Source organism: Nomascus leucogenys, chromosome 2 (assembly GCF_006542625.1).
Source record: "Nomascus leucogenys isolate Asia chromosome 2, Asia_NLE_v1, whole genome shotgun sequence".
In the NCBI taxonomy this organism is placed as follows: domain Eukaryota; kingdom Metazoa; phylum Chordata; class Mammalia; order Primates; family Hylobatidae; genus Nomascus; species Nomascus leucogenys.
In genome coordinates this window covers 101,882,803-101,899,354 of record NC_044382.1, presented here as the reverse complement: position 1 = coordinate 101,899,354, position 16,552 = coordinate 101,882,803, and positions in this window count along the sequence as shown.

The following is a 16,552-nucleotide window of genomic DNA, read 5'->3' as shown; positions in this document are numbered from 1 at the left end:
ACCCTTAGTCTTCAGCAATTGTCAGAATTACGATTTAATTGTTCATGTAGGTTATGGCTTCAGCAACTTATGCTCTAGTTAAGCAGATCTTGTAGATACTGGTTGCTATATGTTTCTGGATATGACTCTCTCCAAATTTTGGGGTCGCAGTTTGCCTTTGCAACTTCATTTATCTGATAGATTTAAGAAAAGTTTTTGATTTTTCATTTTGCCCAGCTTTTCCTTGTGAGGGTGGGAGCAACAACTTTAAGCTCCTCATGTGTCAGAGCTGAAACCACAAGACTCAGCTTTGAATTCTTTTTTAAAATTTTATTTATTTTTAATTGATATATAATAATTGTACATATTCATGGTACATAGTATGATATCTTGATACATGTATACAATGTATAATGATCAGATTAGGATAATTAGCATATCCATCACTTCAAATATTTATCATTTCTTCTTAGTGAGAACATTCAAAGCCCTCTCTTTTAGCTATAGTCATGTACTGCATAACAACATTTTAATCAATGACTACACCATGTGCATGATGGTTGTCCCATACTATATTTTTACTGTGCTTTTTCTATGTTTTCATATGTTTAGATACACAAATACTTACCATGCATTATAATTACCTAAAGTATTCCGTACATTAACATGCTGTACGTGTTTGTAGGCTAGGAGCAACAGGCTATACCATCTTGCCTAGGTGTGTAATAGATATACCATCTAGATTTGTGTAAGTACACGCTATGGTGTTGGCACAAGGACAAAATTGCCTACAGTGCATTTCTCAGAATGTATCCTCATCTTTTTTTTTTTTTTTTTTTTTTTTTGAGACGAAGTCTCGCTCTGTCGCCCAGGCTGGAGTGCAGTGGCGCAATCTCGGCTCACTGCAAGCTCTGCCTCCCGGGTTCAGGCCATTCTCCTGCCTCAACCTCTCCGAGTAGCTGGGACTACAGGCGCCCGCCACCACGCCCGGCTAATTTTTTGTATTTTATGGTTACAGTACCACTTGGGTTGTAAACACCTTGAGCATGTTTTGGTAAGTTATTGTTTTCTAGAAATTTCCTCACTTAGTCTTCAAATTTATGGGTGCAAATTACTCATTACATGGTCCTATTGGTGTACCTATTTTTTTCTCTGGTGTCTTTCTCTTGTAGAGAGGATTATAAATGGGCCAGAGATAATTATCTTTAGGTAACTTCTCTGGTAACCCTATGTGTGATTAGGTCAGGGCTGTTTTTTAAGACATCTACTCCCTGCCACCCTCCAATTAGGGTTATCTGTTACTAACTCCAGGAGTCACATCAGCCTCCAAATATCTTCTGTCATTCTGTAGCATATGTTGGGACTTGGCCTAGACTATGCCTGGGTCTGTAGATTTAAAAAGGCTTTAATAATTGCATCATTTTGATATCTTAACATTTGATGAAGGTCTCTGCAACCAACTTGGCTAGATTCAGCATGCAGCACTCCAATTCAGAGGCTGCATTTAGATACAGCCTGTGAATCCAAAGTAACATGAGCAAAGTTCTAGTCACGCCACAGTTTGTGGCTGCCAAAATGTGGACACGGAAGCAGTTATTTTAAAACTTGATAAGCAACACAGCATTTTGCAGAACTATGGAATAAAAGGAATACTGCGAGTTGCCCAACTGGGAAAGCATTTGCAGGATTATTGACATCCTGATCGTTGAGTGCTATTTACCTGGTCAGAGGATGTATAATTTAGGTATTTTTTTTACAGCATAATTTATATTTTAGACAAGATAATTTTTTTCAAGCATGATTTATGTTCTAGGGACTTTTCTATGTTTGGCATTTTATTCTCATGAGACTTAGTAATCTTTTGTTTAAAATGAGAATATATTTAATTTTCATTTTTAAGTATAATTTTTACACAAATATAGATTGATTTATCTATCTATTTATCTATTCATCCATCTAGCAATCATATATTTAGATACCTAGATGCCTCAGTATAATATTCTTGTATTGCATTTTTTTGAGGGGGGTATAATTTATACACAAGTTAAATTGGGAAGTTGGAAACTTCTTCAGTGTTCATGTAATGTTTAATTTAAATTATTTCCAACCACAGCCCAAGTCTCATGCTGCTATGGACAATCTGTGTTTCTTGGTATATGTTCCAACATTTTATTTAACAAAATAGAAATAGAAGAACAAATATAAAAGCGCCAAATGTGAAGTATAGCTAGAAGGCTTTGACAGACATAACAGCAAAGCTACTTTATCTTTACAGCATTTGATTCAGGGACACTGTAACTCAAAAGTTTTCATCTTTGAGCATTTAATTCTGTAATTTAAAGAACAACTCAATACAACATATAAAGGAGAAATGTCCAGTTTGGTCCTTATGCACATAAATCTGACAGTATGAAGTGACATCAGCTTTAGCAAATTCAGTCTTGATCTGATTCTGATTATTTCCAAAGAACCTCCTCTTGACCCCCACTACCAACTTCCTCATTTAGTGAGAATCAAGGATATTAACTCAGCTTGGACAAATAATTATTGATGATTAAAAATATATACTACATTGATAAAATATGATGTTGAGATCTTCAGGGCACACATTTATAAATGAAGTGAACCACATAAAAAGATAAAATTCCCATTCATTTAGCAGTTAAAATGGAGACATTAAGCATTAGGGAAAAAGCTGTCTGGTATAATAAAAAACATTCAAACCAAGTCATAGATTTTCTTCCCCTACTCTCGCCAACAATCTTAACCAGTTAAAAGGAACAGAACTGTGTCTATGTTGGTAAACTGGGATAAACCAGTACATTTACATAAAATTTATATAAATATCTCATGATTCACCTTTGCTCATATCTATGACACAAAAAGAATAGGGAGTCACCTTACTCATTGCATTCATGTAGTTAGAAAAAACCTTGGTAAATCAGACAAAAAAACCCAGTTTTTCAGTACACCCACCAAAAGCATAGCATAATTAATCTCTTAAGGAGCTCACTAACCTTTTTTAGGTCTCTGGGAGATCTTTGTTACTTAAATGAGAGGGAAGAAGGCTTTATGATATAGTCAGCTAAGTCCAAATAAGTGACCTATGACAAAGGGAAAACATCCAAGGACTGAATAAGTAGTTATAGTAGAGGAATTTTGAAAGCCATATTTTTCCTGAATTGAAAGGATGAAAAAGCTTCTCTTCCACTCTCTTTACATAGATCTCTTAGAAAACAAAAGGTAACTACTAGTGGTTTATTGGAAAGTGTAATCTCAGGAAAGCAAGAGTGGGAAAAATGGAAGGCAGGCAGGCAGGAAAAGAGCAAACCCAACATGGTCCATTGTGGAACGGCAGCAAACAAAACAGATCTGGTTGTCAGGTCTCCAGAGAGGCTCTTCAGAGCATTGCATCTTGGAAGAGTCTACCGCAGAGATATGAGTATTCATCTGCTAGTTATTTCCCTTCTTCTGTATTTTATTGGCCTAAATCAAAGGAATTGACTCCAGGTAAGTTCTGGGTTGTGTTATCTGGCCCTTCTGGACAGCTGCTGGAAAAACTAGGGTCTCTCCTGTCAATTGGTGAAGTGCATGGAGATTTGTTTTTGGCTTTAGCACTGCAGGAACAGCCTATGCCTTTGCCAAAGCAGCTCCTAGCAGAAAGCAAGAGAAGCAGCAGAAGCCAGAGTTGGGGGATGGTGGCTGAAGGGAGAAGCCAAATTTGGGATGGTGCTCAAATTGATTCTGGTGCACCTGTGAAAAGAGTATATACGAATGTCTATGTGTGTTTGTGCAAGTGAAGAATTCAAGGATATACACGGATATGATTCCCCAACAGGAGTCTATCAACTAGGGTTATAAGTAAATATAAAAGTGGAGGGCATATTGTCACTGTACAAGAGGCTGTTACAGTGCCTAAAAGAGAAACCCAAAGCATACCAAAGCTGAGAATCCCTTACATGTTTTAATGAGAGCAAAGGAGATCTAAGTATGAGGAGTTTCTGGGTGGCATTAACTGTGCTGGCATAAACCTAGGAGTACAGTTGACAGACGGTGGTACTGAGATGAGGTATTTGAGCAAAGGTAATCGGGAGGGTAACGTGTGGCAGCAGCCTGAGGAAATGGAGCCAAAAGAAAATTCAAACAAGCAGCGAGGCAGCCCCACGTCCTAAGGTCTTAGTGGACAGCGGTGCAGGACACATTCCCACTGAGTCTGTTTTCCACTCATTCCTGATGGTTGGTTTCTCAACATGGCATGTATTCCTATTCACCTCATCTGCAGAAATTTAAATATTCTCAGAACTTTAAAGAGATGGAAGAGCTTCTGATGGCCTAATCTATCAGCAAAAACAAAGGCTCCATCAGGATCAACACACAGAGGTGTCAGGGTATGCAGAAATTGGGAATAGCAAATGAGCAGTGTAGTGTGACTCAAAAGGCAATATACAGGCTAACCGAATCAACAGAGTTTTTCCTTTTTGACCTGCCTGAGTTTTGTCATGTAGACATATTTGATGCCAGGAATGTTATTTGGAAGTGCTGTTGCAAATAGAAGGATGCTTTGTATTCAGCACCCAATTTTTTTAGTTTGAATTTGGAAAATTTCCCAGATTTTACATCTGGCTGGCTGTTTCCCACCTTAGAGGATAAGACCAACCAGGTGGATAGTGAGACTAAGTTTAGTCACTGGAGAGAAAACAAGTCTTCTTATATGCCATTTTTGAATTAACTCTTTAGGGGCTGTTTATTTTCAGCATGAGCTAGATAAGATTTATAGACACACGTTATTCTCATCTAAAAATGCTTATTATTTGTTCATTTACAATATGTTGAGAATCTATTTTACCCAATGGAATTACAGATCTGCTTATGGAAGATCATTTAGAGTATAGTTTTGTTTCTGTGCCCACTGGTGAATTTAATGCAGCTTATAAAATGAAAAAGTTAAATGAGACCTTTTCCACATAGCCACATATTAAAATATCTTTGGGTGGCATTTATTTGTATAATTGCAAAAATGGCTTTTTAGAAAAATGTTTTTCTGGATAATAATAAGGTCATCAATGGTTTTGGCTCCATAACTGTAAGATGTAGTTTGGAAGTGAAAGCTTGGGTAATGTGAGTGTGAACCACCATTTATTTCTGAGAAAACATTTCAAGCATCCTGACAATTACCAAATTACTGATGGCTACCACTTTGAAGAATAATTTTGGATTATGGAGGTGACTACGTATCTGTCGAAATAACAGAAACCCACAGGATGAGGCTGAAACTGGAAAGTGCTCCCCTGTCCCTTTGCTCATTTAAACCTGCTCTTGGTAGATGAGGGTAGATCTTCTCCAACCTTTGGAGGTAATATTTGGCAAGATCCATGACTTTTCTAGTCACTCTAAGAAAATCAAAAGCCTTCTAGTCCCTCTAGTCATAAAACAAATTCTCATTTTAAGTCCCATGTAATAGCAAAACTTTACACTTCATATCAAATTAAGGCTTCTCCTCTCCTCTGGCTTGGCCTGTTCTGGCTGGAATCTGCAGTGGTAGGCAGGTGTGGAGAATGGATTTATGTTCTTACATTGCATTTCTTCCCCCCTATTTACTCCATTTGGCTGTCTCTGGGTTTTCCAAGATTGGAAGGAAGAAGGAAGAGAGGGGACACACAAGAAATACCGTGATCTGGCATTGGATTCTCTGGTTTTGGCAGTTGTTCAAGGTTGACTGTGAAAAGAGAAGGGATACTTTTATGGGTCTATGAAGCTTGTCCCATTGGGTCCACTTGTGTAATTTTCCTATGACAAAAGCAATGTGTTCTCCATCTTCCACCTGGCTCTTTTAATTTTCTCCCTCAGCCTCAGGGCATGCAGTAGACCATCCCCTCATCCCTTCCATGCAGTTCTCTCAGCCAAAATCTAAATGGCTCCAGGCTGGTTCTGTCCTGCATGGCCAACAGCTGGTTCCTGAGAAATGCTTATATATTCTTGTCTCTACTGTCATGTTTGCAACTACAGTTTACCTCAATACAACTTTCTTTCTAAGCTGCCATCAGTCACTTAGCCATTTCTCCCTTGTTTATTTTTTTCTGTGTGATTTAATTACTAGTTCACTGGGTCCCTGAACCCCAGGGGAGACACACCAGCTCCTCCCACCTGACTTGACACAAGGAGAAAGCAGCCTCCTCCCTTTCCCCGCAGGTAGCAGGAGAGAAATGCCATAGCACTCCAATACCTTTCTCCAAGGACATTCTTTTGAACAGCCTTTCAATCTCAAACTTTTTATACCCTCCCTGGGTTTTGGGCTAAGGGTCACAAAACTGACTTTAACCTCTTCTTTTTGTATGTCATGCATAAGTGGTACAATACTTCACTTTAGAAAGGGGGATATCTTTCATCAATGTTCTCTCTCTTTTAGGCTCCATCCCAGAAATGAAGACAGAAATGGTCCACTTTTAACATCCTGGTAGATAAAGTAGACCCAAGCTACGAAATTTACGGTCATATTAATATTTTCTGTTCATCATGTACGGATTCAATAAAAAACTGTGTTACCAAAGTATAAAAATCCATTAACAGAACGAGAAATCAAATAGTGTCCTAAATACTGTGTTTGTATGTCCTATTTTATCAACAATTCAGGTTACATACGTAAAAATAAAACCTCATAATACACAATGGCTAAATGAAAAACTGAGTTTAAAATTAGTTACATTTATTTATGTGCTCAGCAAACATTTATAGAACTCTAGTCTAGACTAGGCACAATGTTAGACGGAGGAGTCCCTATCCTTGCAGAGTGGGGCTAGGCAGGGAGATAGGGCAGAAGAAGGAATGTCTGTGGGTGTTCGGATCGGGTTAGGCTATAGAGTTGGCTATGTAAGGCTGAAAGAAGAAGAAAGGTTTGCTTAGAGTTACAGAGCTGGAGTAACTCAATGATGATCTTTCAGAGGAAAGACTAAAAAGCAGCAAAATAAAATGTTTTTTTTCTCGCCTTGTCTTAGAATGACCTATATTGGCAAGGCCCAACTGGAAATCAGGTTGGAACTTGTAGTGCTTTTTCCTTGAAAATAACTGTGGGTAGGTTCTTAGGCCAGTCGGCAATAGCCTGTTTAGGCCACAATACAATGGAGCACAGAATAAAAAAGACTCCACATAACTTCCTTGCAATTTTTAGAATGAGAAGTCTCATTTATGTTCTAGTTTGGAATTCCAAAAAACTATTTCCCTTTGCCCTGGCTGCAAAAGTGGGGCTGGTCCTGCTTCATGAAAAGCCCGTGAAAAGTTGGGTGAACTAGATACACTTGGGAACCAGTAACTTGTTAAACCTCAACATTTGTATGACAGAAGGCATCTTTCTGGGTCAATCTCATCCCTGTTCTTAGTTGAGGGAAATGGAGCTGCCACCTGGAGATAGCAGACGAGCCAGGGCCGGTGGAGCTGTGTGGGCCGTGTGAACGTGGGGTGCTGGTGTGCTGAGCACTGTCCGCACTGGAAGTGTGTGTTCTTTTGTCTTCCAAACCCTCTGAGAATTTTTGGAAGCGGTGGACTTTCTCCACAAATGCACATATACAGGTTTTTCATAAACGTTCAGAGGGTTTCTAGACCTCTTGACGCCCATCTATAGATCTCCTTTTTATACTACAAAAATAAAACATTCAATATGTTCTCATAAAAGAAAGCTTATATAACTACATCTAAGGAAAAAGTATACTAGAAGTGTAAAGGATAAAAATGTAATCATATATGTGTCTAAGACATATAGGTAAAGGCGTAGGAAAATAGGAGTGGCTTCTAGGAAAAGGGCTAGAGGGAAAGGATAGATTTAGACAATCAATTTAAAAGGGATGCTATGAAGAAAACACATCCACTTGTAAATGAAGGGCACCAAATGAATGAAACTGAGCTCTTCAAACAAATTTTTGTCTCTAACGACAAAAAAAATAAAGAATAGGAATGTAGTCAACTTGGAAGTAGTGAAGGTGTTCTAAGAATAGCAATTTTCCATGAGTGAGCAAGGAAATAATTTTTAAAAACTTTAGGAATTCCAAATCTATAGGTCAGAATAGTAGTATATTAAGGGATTTAGCCATTATTCTTATAGAACCACTAATAATTATTTTTGAAAATTAATTGTAGAGGCCAGATAATTGAGATTTCTGCAAAATAATTATATCCTATTTTGATCTATATATACATACCATTTATATGTTCATCAAGGGCCAGATCTTTCATTTATTAGTGCTTCCTCACAGAAAACCCTGTGAGATATAATTATTATTGATAAAAAATATTTAAATCCTGGCAGTATGATTGGATGAGTGAGATGGTTGATATAAAAATCACTTTGAAGTTTAAGCAAACCTGGTTAACTATCTATACCACCCACATCAAATCAATGCAGGTAATTGAATACTTTTCTTTGCACTCTGTAACCTTGATAAATAAGGAAAGCTTTAAGTGGCATTAGAAATAGGCTATGGAGGAGTTACTTGCCCAGAAGTGGATTTTTGGGAGACATCCGAAATATTCAGAAGAAACACTAAAATGTGATCAATTTGGAAGAGAAACATAACCAAGTGTACCTGGCATCTCTGGAAGATAATTTCAATAAATTGAAACACAGATATTAAAACGTATGTATAATATTGACATCTAGAGTGATCCTGGAGGGTTAACTTGAGAAGCACTTATCTGGGGAGTTTTCTGGAGGGGAAGTGTCAGTAGTTTCTACTAACCAAGATACCCATGTGTAGACAGTACAGTCCATGGGGAAGTATATTGCTAAGAAGACAATGACATGACTGATATTTGTGGGGATAAACCTGATGGTAAATCTGATATCTATCATTATTTTGCCTCTGAAATGGACAGAATGAACAAGTGTGTTTCCAGTCTGATGTGAACTAAAAGATCTAGTCACACTTCTGAAAATCCCTAAATATTAGAGTTTGGTGTTTAAAGAAACATATCCTGGTATTTGTCAAACAAGACGAGATAGATTATGAATGTTTAATGCCAACTGTCCAAACCAAAACTAGGAACATCTGTCAAATGATTTTTACTCTACTTTTTAATGCTATTTTTTATGTTTTAGTTTTTTCCAAACACAATATGACAGTTGTACTGAATGTCAATAAGAAAATTCTTGATATAATACCAGGAACATTGGACTCCTTAAAGTAGCTATAGGCTTGGAATCAATTATTTTTGTGTTTGGATATTATGACTGGGGAGTTCCACAGGGTATTTTTTCCTAAACATTCTAATGTCTTTATAATTTTTATGGCTTTGATAGTGGTTTATCAAGTTGACCTTGAAAATATGTATCTACTAAGCAAATTATTACACCTCACATTACTTGGTAAATTGAAGCATCTCTTTTATTTAATATTAAGGATAGCTGTCAATTCGAAATAATGACTAGTAATAACTTGAAAAAAAAGTTTGATAATTTATATTTAGCATAAAATGCTTATGATATTAGATAACAATTGAACATATTGGTTTTTGAAAGTCTTGGCATGTTAAACTTTTTTTGAGTTTAAAAACATGCAATGATTTAATTGATTAGGGTGTTTCACATTTTTTTAAAGCAGGAGCATTACTTACCCTGGAATCACTGAAGTAACTCAAATTCTATAATATTAAAAGACCCAGGCAGTTTAAGCTGAAATACTACTTGTCAAATATGAAAATGTGAAAACCGTCCAATATATCCTAATTGGTAAACACTTTTTTTTGGCTTCTGCTTTAGCGAAATACAGAATCAGGACAAATTTGCATAAAATCCAGAAAAAGCACAAAGCAAAATGTAGTTCTTCAAGGGGAACATGGGACCCAGACTGTCCACTCCATGTTCACTTTTGCTCTAGCATTTCTACCCAGCGATTGTCCCAGTGGAGACGCAAAAATACGGTTTCTGTGGAAACATACATAAAGTTATAGAAACAGTCAAAATATTAACAGAAGATATTGCCTGTTAGTCTTTGACCAAGTGATGTAAAGTGGAAACTCTGGGGCCTCCGGCTAACTTGTTGCTGTTTCCTGATCCTTCCCTAATTAAAATGAGGAGTTTTAAACCCTCTTGCAGTTAAACGTTTACAAAGTCTTCTGCATGTATTCATCAACTCTGTTATCAATGCCTCTCAAAGCAAAAAACATTCTTTCTCCTATGAGTATGTTTTTTTTCTTCTTATAGAGAGAAAAAAGATCACTCAGCAAGATAATAAAAAATGGAAAATTCTTTTCATGGTGTTATTTTTGTAGGAGTAACAGGAGGTGGTTAATTCTGAACATTTATCTGAAACTTTATACCAGCTTTGCCCTGGGCGAGTTTGCAAATCTTCTTTCCTGCCATTGGGTCTGACTGAGGAACTTCCATTTGCAGAACCGTATGTGCTAAAACTAGTCCTTGGGGTCACCCTGGCAACCACACAGTACCCTCATTCCAAGCCACACTGTGCTTTGCCAATGAGAGGGACAAAATGGAGGATCCTAATATGATGCTGAGAAAAAGAAAAGAATATAAGAGAAAATTTCGAAATCAGATGAGGTGATTTCACACCGCTCCAGAAAGACTTTTGTTAAAACACAGGTGATCTAGGCAGAAGTGGATCGTTGTTCACTATTCCATAAGTAGAATAATAGACTGTATTCTGCGGTGGTTGTGATGAGAGGTATAATTTAGAAATACAAATATAAAAGACTCAGAGTAAATTGTATATCCAGCATAGAAATCCAAACTATCCTTGTTTTAAAGGAATTACTGTCCAGGAGTGGCAAGAGCAATTTAATGCATGAAAGCAATGTGGCCAGGTGTACTGACTCATGTCTGTAATCCCAGCTAATCGGGAGACAGAGGTAGGAGAATTACTTGAGGCCAGGAGTTTGAGAGCAGCTTGGGCAACATAGTGAGACCTCATCTAAAAAAAAAAAAAAGCAATGCGTAAAACTAGCCTTAAGAAATAGTTTTCAATTTTGCATGTCTCTCCCATGACACTCCCCTACTATCTTGATGTGTCTCTATTCGTCCCCTTGCCCTCCCTCTCTCACACACGTACACGTATTTTCTCTCTCTTTCTCTTTTTTACTTGGTAGATGGAACAATAAATACATGAAAGAGAGCACCTAGAAGGTGAAGGAAAAAAAATCTTAAAACATACAAAAATAAAAAGAATTTTCTTTTCCTTGATTATGATAGTGATATGAAGGGTAATATATTTGGATTCTGAGAAAATACAGTTTTACCTCTCACTTTGACATTTTGCCTTGTTAATAGAAAATAGCACTCCTTGGAGAATCTAGTTTCTAATTCAGAGTTCCGTTAATCACTGAGCAGGAGCCATTCTTTCAGTCTGAGGACGAGATCGTTGGTATTCCTGATTTTATAGAGAAAGACATCTTTGTAGACCCTAAAAGATCCCTTGAATCCAAAGGAAAAAAAAAAAAAAACTGTGGGAATCTGTGACTCTAGTCAAACAGCAGCCTAAAAATTTATGTCAGCATTAAAGGAGAGTTTAATGCATACATGCAATCTAATTTGAGCTGTCAGTCAAATGTTTATTTTAAAAGTGAACAACTTAAAATATTTGTACCTACCCAGATGTAGGCTCTGCTGCTTGCATTACTAAAAGGCCGGCAGTATTCTGTCAACAGGATATTTGAAGACACATGGGATTGGTTATAATGTTTAATCATGTTTAAAGCAGGACTGATATTGCTGGTAATGTTAACGATAACAAATTGAGTGTGAAAAAGGTTGTATATTTCAGTGACTTTTATTCTGGCTGAAATACCAGAAAGATAATTTTATTTTTTTCTGCAGGAAATTATGATTTAAGCTTTACACGTAAAGGTGTATGTGTCTATGTGTGGAGGAACTGAAATCGTTTCCCCAAGTCTAATCACGTCTTTTCACTCTGGCCTTGTTCCTTGCTCTCCAGTATTTGGGGATGGGTGAAAGATGGTTAAAAACAAAACAAACCAAAACAAACAAACAAAAAAAAACTAGGACAAAAGGATTTGGAAAGGTGGGGGAAAAGGATGGAAGGAAAAGAAACAAAATTTAGGGAGAGGGGAGAAGTAAAGGAGTGAAATCAAGACTGCCTACACCTTTCCAATCTCCTTCTTACCATCCATCACCAGCCACATCAAACACTACCAGTCAGGTTGGAAGAGGCAGAAAAAAAAATTTAGATACCAAATAAACAAAACCCAGAAAGGTCACAGAATGCTGTGTAGCTTATCTGTATTAGGAATGGCCTGAATTTTGGTTCCTGTACAAGTCAGAAAATCTCCTATAACCCACAATTCTTTACATAAAATTCCTTGGCAGTTGCCACTGCTAATCTTCTGGTCTTTTCCTCTCTCTGAGAAATAATGCTATAAATGCAACTGCTGTCAATCACGGAAGGCTGCCTCAAGGTTATGCCAGGTCAGATCTGGAAACCCAAGGATCTGTGAGTGAGGTGTTGATGGCAGGGTGGGTGGCAAATGTGAATGGAGAAAGCTTGAAATTTACAAGCTGCTGTCACAGGGAGATTAGGAATGAAAGAAGGCACAGGTTTGAAAGGGAAAGTCAAGAGTGAAGGAAGATCAGGAAGTAGAGCACAAAAATATGTTTCGGCTTTGTTACAGAAAGGTTCACGAATTTAAGGATATAACAGTCAACTAAAAATCTAAATTTATAGCAAACGCAATTGTTCCTTATAACATGACCAAATAGTATTCCATCTTCCTGTAGAATTTCTCCTTTATCTCATGTGAACTGTCTGTTTCACAAGACATCCCTATGTTTCTCTGAGTTGCATAGTTTCTGTATATCTTAAGTGTTTCCCACTTTTCTGTTTGGAATTAAGTTTCTTGTTTGTCTCAACAGATTGTACATGATTAAAAAGGATGGCAGTTAAGTCAGCCAACACACATGCCTTTGACAGGAAAAATGAACTCAAGAGTAAATAAAAGTAGAAAAAGATGAAGATAAGTTAGTCATATTTCCCAGCTTTTCCTCAGTTTCCCCACATCCCTTTCTGGCTCCTGCAGGACTGTTCTAAATGCTTAATGAACTGTCACGAACTATTGCAAATGCTTTTCTAACAGCTCATTCACAAGTTTTCAACATATTTTGACAAATTGATAAGTTTATACTGAAATCTGTCTGTATGCTTTACCTGAATAAAGTGATTTTTATGCTAAGTACATTTAAAAATGTAAGTTTTAATAAGTTTTTCAAATTATGAAAAAGTTTCTAGTAATTAAAAGATATTTGTCATCTCTCTTTCCTTCACTATGAAACAGTCATCAGGGTTATTCAATGGCAGTTGAGAATGCGTGTGTGTAATTGATGCAGTTTGATATTTCTATTTTTAGTGTAGAATACACCTCAACAGAATGTCTTAATGTTCAGTAACTTAATGGCAGAATTGTCAACCAGATCCTTCCACATTCAGCTACTACAGTACCTCCATTTCAAAAAAGATTTGAAAGAATCAAAGATTTGATTTACCTAACCAAACCTAATCAGCCATTCTTTGGGACTGAAACAGATAACATTGATAATATAATGAAAAAATCTAAAATCTATATAAAATATCATTAATATTTTTCTTCAGTCTCATATATATCGTTATAATCAGTCTATTCAAAATATGCAACAGTTCTTTTCTCTCATGTATTTGAAATTAAGTGGGACCATGAAAATAGAAAGTCTAGAAGTGCTTTATGATTGTTTTAAAATGTCAGAGGTAATGGAGGTGAGTTGAAGCTGTTATTAACAAAGGCTGTAGGTATCACACACAAAGGAAATAGGAGCATCTTCCTAGAGGCAAATACTCTCTTGAGTTACTCCACAAACGTAATTCATATAAAATCTGTCAAAAGAATAACTGGGAAGAATGGATTTGCTTTAATAAAATATTTTAAGCCTGTGGATCCTGAATTCTGAGCATGAGGAAATGTCTTTACTTGAATGGAAGGAAATTACTAGCTCACTGTGATGGTTCCCACAAAAAAAGTCTCATGGACCTTTTCCCTGGGCTCTTTCTTGGGCTTCTGTGACCACATGTTCTGTGACTTTTCCTGTTGCCTTTCTGTTGGTGGTTTCTCAGCTTCATTTATGAGCTCCCCTGTCTCTCTATGGCCCTTACATGGTGACACTATTGGAGTGTTGGCTTAGGTCCTCTTCTCTCCTCACTACATTCACTCTCTTTGGGTCCATTCACCCAGGACTTTGGCTACCTTATGCAGAACAAGAGCTCTCAAATGAACATCTCTAGTCTATCTGTCACTCATGACCTTCAGATCTGAAAATCTATTGAACCCTTCCGCTTGACTGTCCTATGTCCACTCAGAATCAGCATGCCAGCAGCAAACTCATGGGCCTCAGTCCCTCCATTCTGCCCTATCTTCTGCGTTTACTCTTCATGTGTAGTGGCATTATCCATCTTGGGGCCAAGAGATGGAGCAAAGTCATCACAACTCTGCCTTCTCTCTCAGTGCCTACAGCCAATTAACCACCAACTGTTCTCCCTCTTACACGTCTCTCCATTCTGGGCTCCCTTTGCAATCACCTGTTGTTTAGGCTACTGTCATCTCTCTCATGGATTAGTGCAAAAAAGTACTAATTGATCTTCCTGCCTCCAATTTTGCTTCCCTTCAACCCATTTTTCAAACCACCCCCAGAGTGATTTTCTATAATGTGAACCTGGCCTTATCATTTCTCTGTTGTAGCTCTGTAATGTCCCAGTGCCCTCGGATAATTCTAGTCTCCTTAATGAGTTTTCCATGGTCCTTTGTGATTTAACCCCTGACTGTTTCCCCAGTCTTCCCTCTCCTTCTCCCTATTACATCTGTGCTCTTTCCTGAGCCTCGTGGAATTTCTAATTTCAAATCCTCAGACGGAACATGCTTTCTTTCCTTTCTTTTGGTCTTTGCTCATGTGATTCCCTTTTCTCCCTTAGAGAGGCTGTTTTGTGTTGTAGTGAAGAGCAGAGGCTCTTAAATGGGACTGCTTGAATTGGAAACCTCGTTCCCCATTTCCCAGTCCTTCCTCTTCCTAGGCCTTGATGGTGAAAGTGATGATGATGTGATGTTGTTGTTGATGATAATGATATAAGCAATAGCATGTACCTTTAGGGGCTATTATAAAGATTGAGTGGGACTTAGAGTGGGATCTAGTAAGCACTCAATCAATATTAGCAGCCGTGACTATTATTTCTCAGCTAATTAGAGATCATTTTTCTGCAAATCCTTCTCTGAGGCCCTGCATCTGATTACATGCTCTTTCAATCTTTTTCCATCACATTCTGCATGCAGCCTTATGAATGCAGGTATCACACTATATGGTAACTGACTCTACTTATCTTTCTTCCTTGATTGATTATAAATTTCTTGAGGTCAGGATTTTCTTTTGTTCACCATTGCCTCATCACTGTATCTAAAACAGTGTCTGGCTCATAATAAGTACTCAATAAGTATTTCCTTAAAGAATTTAGGTCATTTGTAATTAATCACCATAGGCGGCTCAATTTCCACATAGAAAAATCTTTTGCTTTTCAAGAACTAGGATTTCAGGAAAAAAGATGAGATTCAATGTCTCTGTATTTACATGTTCTATCCTGGCAATGTATTTTAAGGAAGTATTTATATTTAACTGGGGTGTTATGTTGAACTGAGGAGATGTACAGCTAGTTGGGCTTCTCTCCTGTAAACAACAAAAACCAATAAGGAGACAATTATAAATAGCTTTCCTAGTATAGTCAAAATCTGCCTGAGGTTACTGCTGTGTGATCAGAACTATCAAGTGTTTCCAACCCTTTAGAGAACTTAATAGAGAAGAGGCATAGAAGGTGAAAAGAGAATGCACTTTTTACAGTGAGAGAGAAGTACAAAGACCCTGGGATTAAAAACAGGCAAGGAGTTGGTTACGAGGAACCAGGAAAAGCCTCACCAATAGCAAGTAGATTCCGCCAGCTTCTTTCTTGCTCTTTTCAAGAGGCGTCTCTGAGCTCTGTCATTCTGTCAGTCCTTATTTCTGTCTCCATTTGTCTTCTGTGCTTGCCACTGATACTCCTTCTACTGATGTCCATCCTCTCACTGAATTTTAAACACTATAGGTTGGAAGGTGGCTGTTGCAAGATCATTTCTACTACGGATCTACTTTAAACATGTAAGATAAAAATGCTCCTGTAAATGACATATTTTAATTCCTCATTCTTTTTTTTTTCTGTTTCAATCCAAATCAGAATGAGGAGAACATGTCTAGAAAAAAATAACACTAGTTTTATATAGAATTGAGTGAAATTTTTTTCCAACTAAAAGACATAAATTTTTACCCATTGGTGGAAGGGCAAAAAGAGGAGGCATTTTGCAGGTATACTTCATACTCCCTTTGTTAGTCATCAAGTGGGGCCTTATAATCAAAAGAAGCATGTGTTTTATAGAAAAGGGAAGAATATCAAAATCAGTTAGTAGAAATAATAGAAGTAGCCAGTAAATTGAGGAAAAATGAAGGGGTAGATGAGATATGGTGGGGAAACACACAAAACAAAGACCTCAAAATGTCTGTAATGTTGTGACCTCAGGT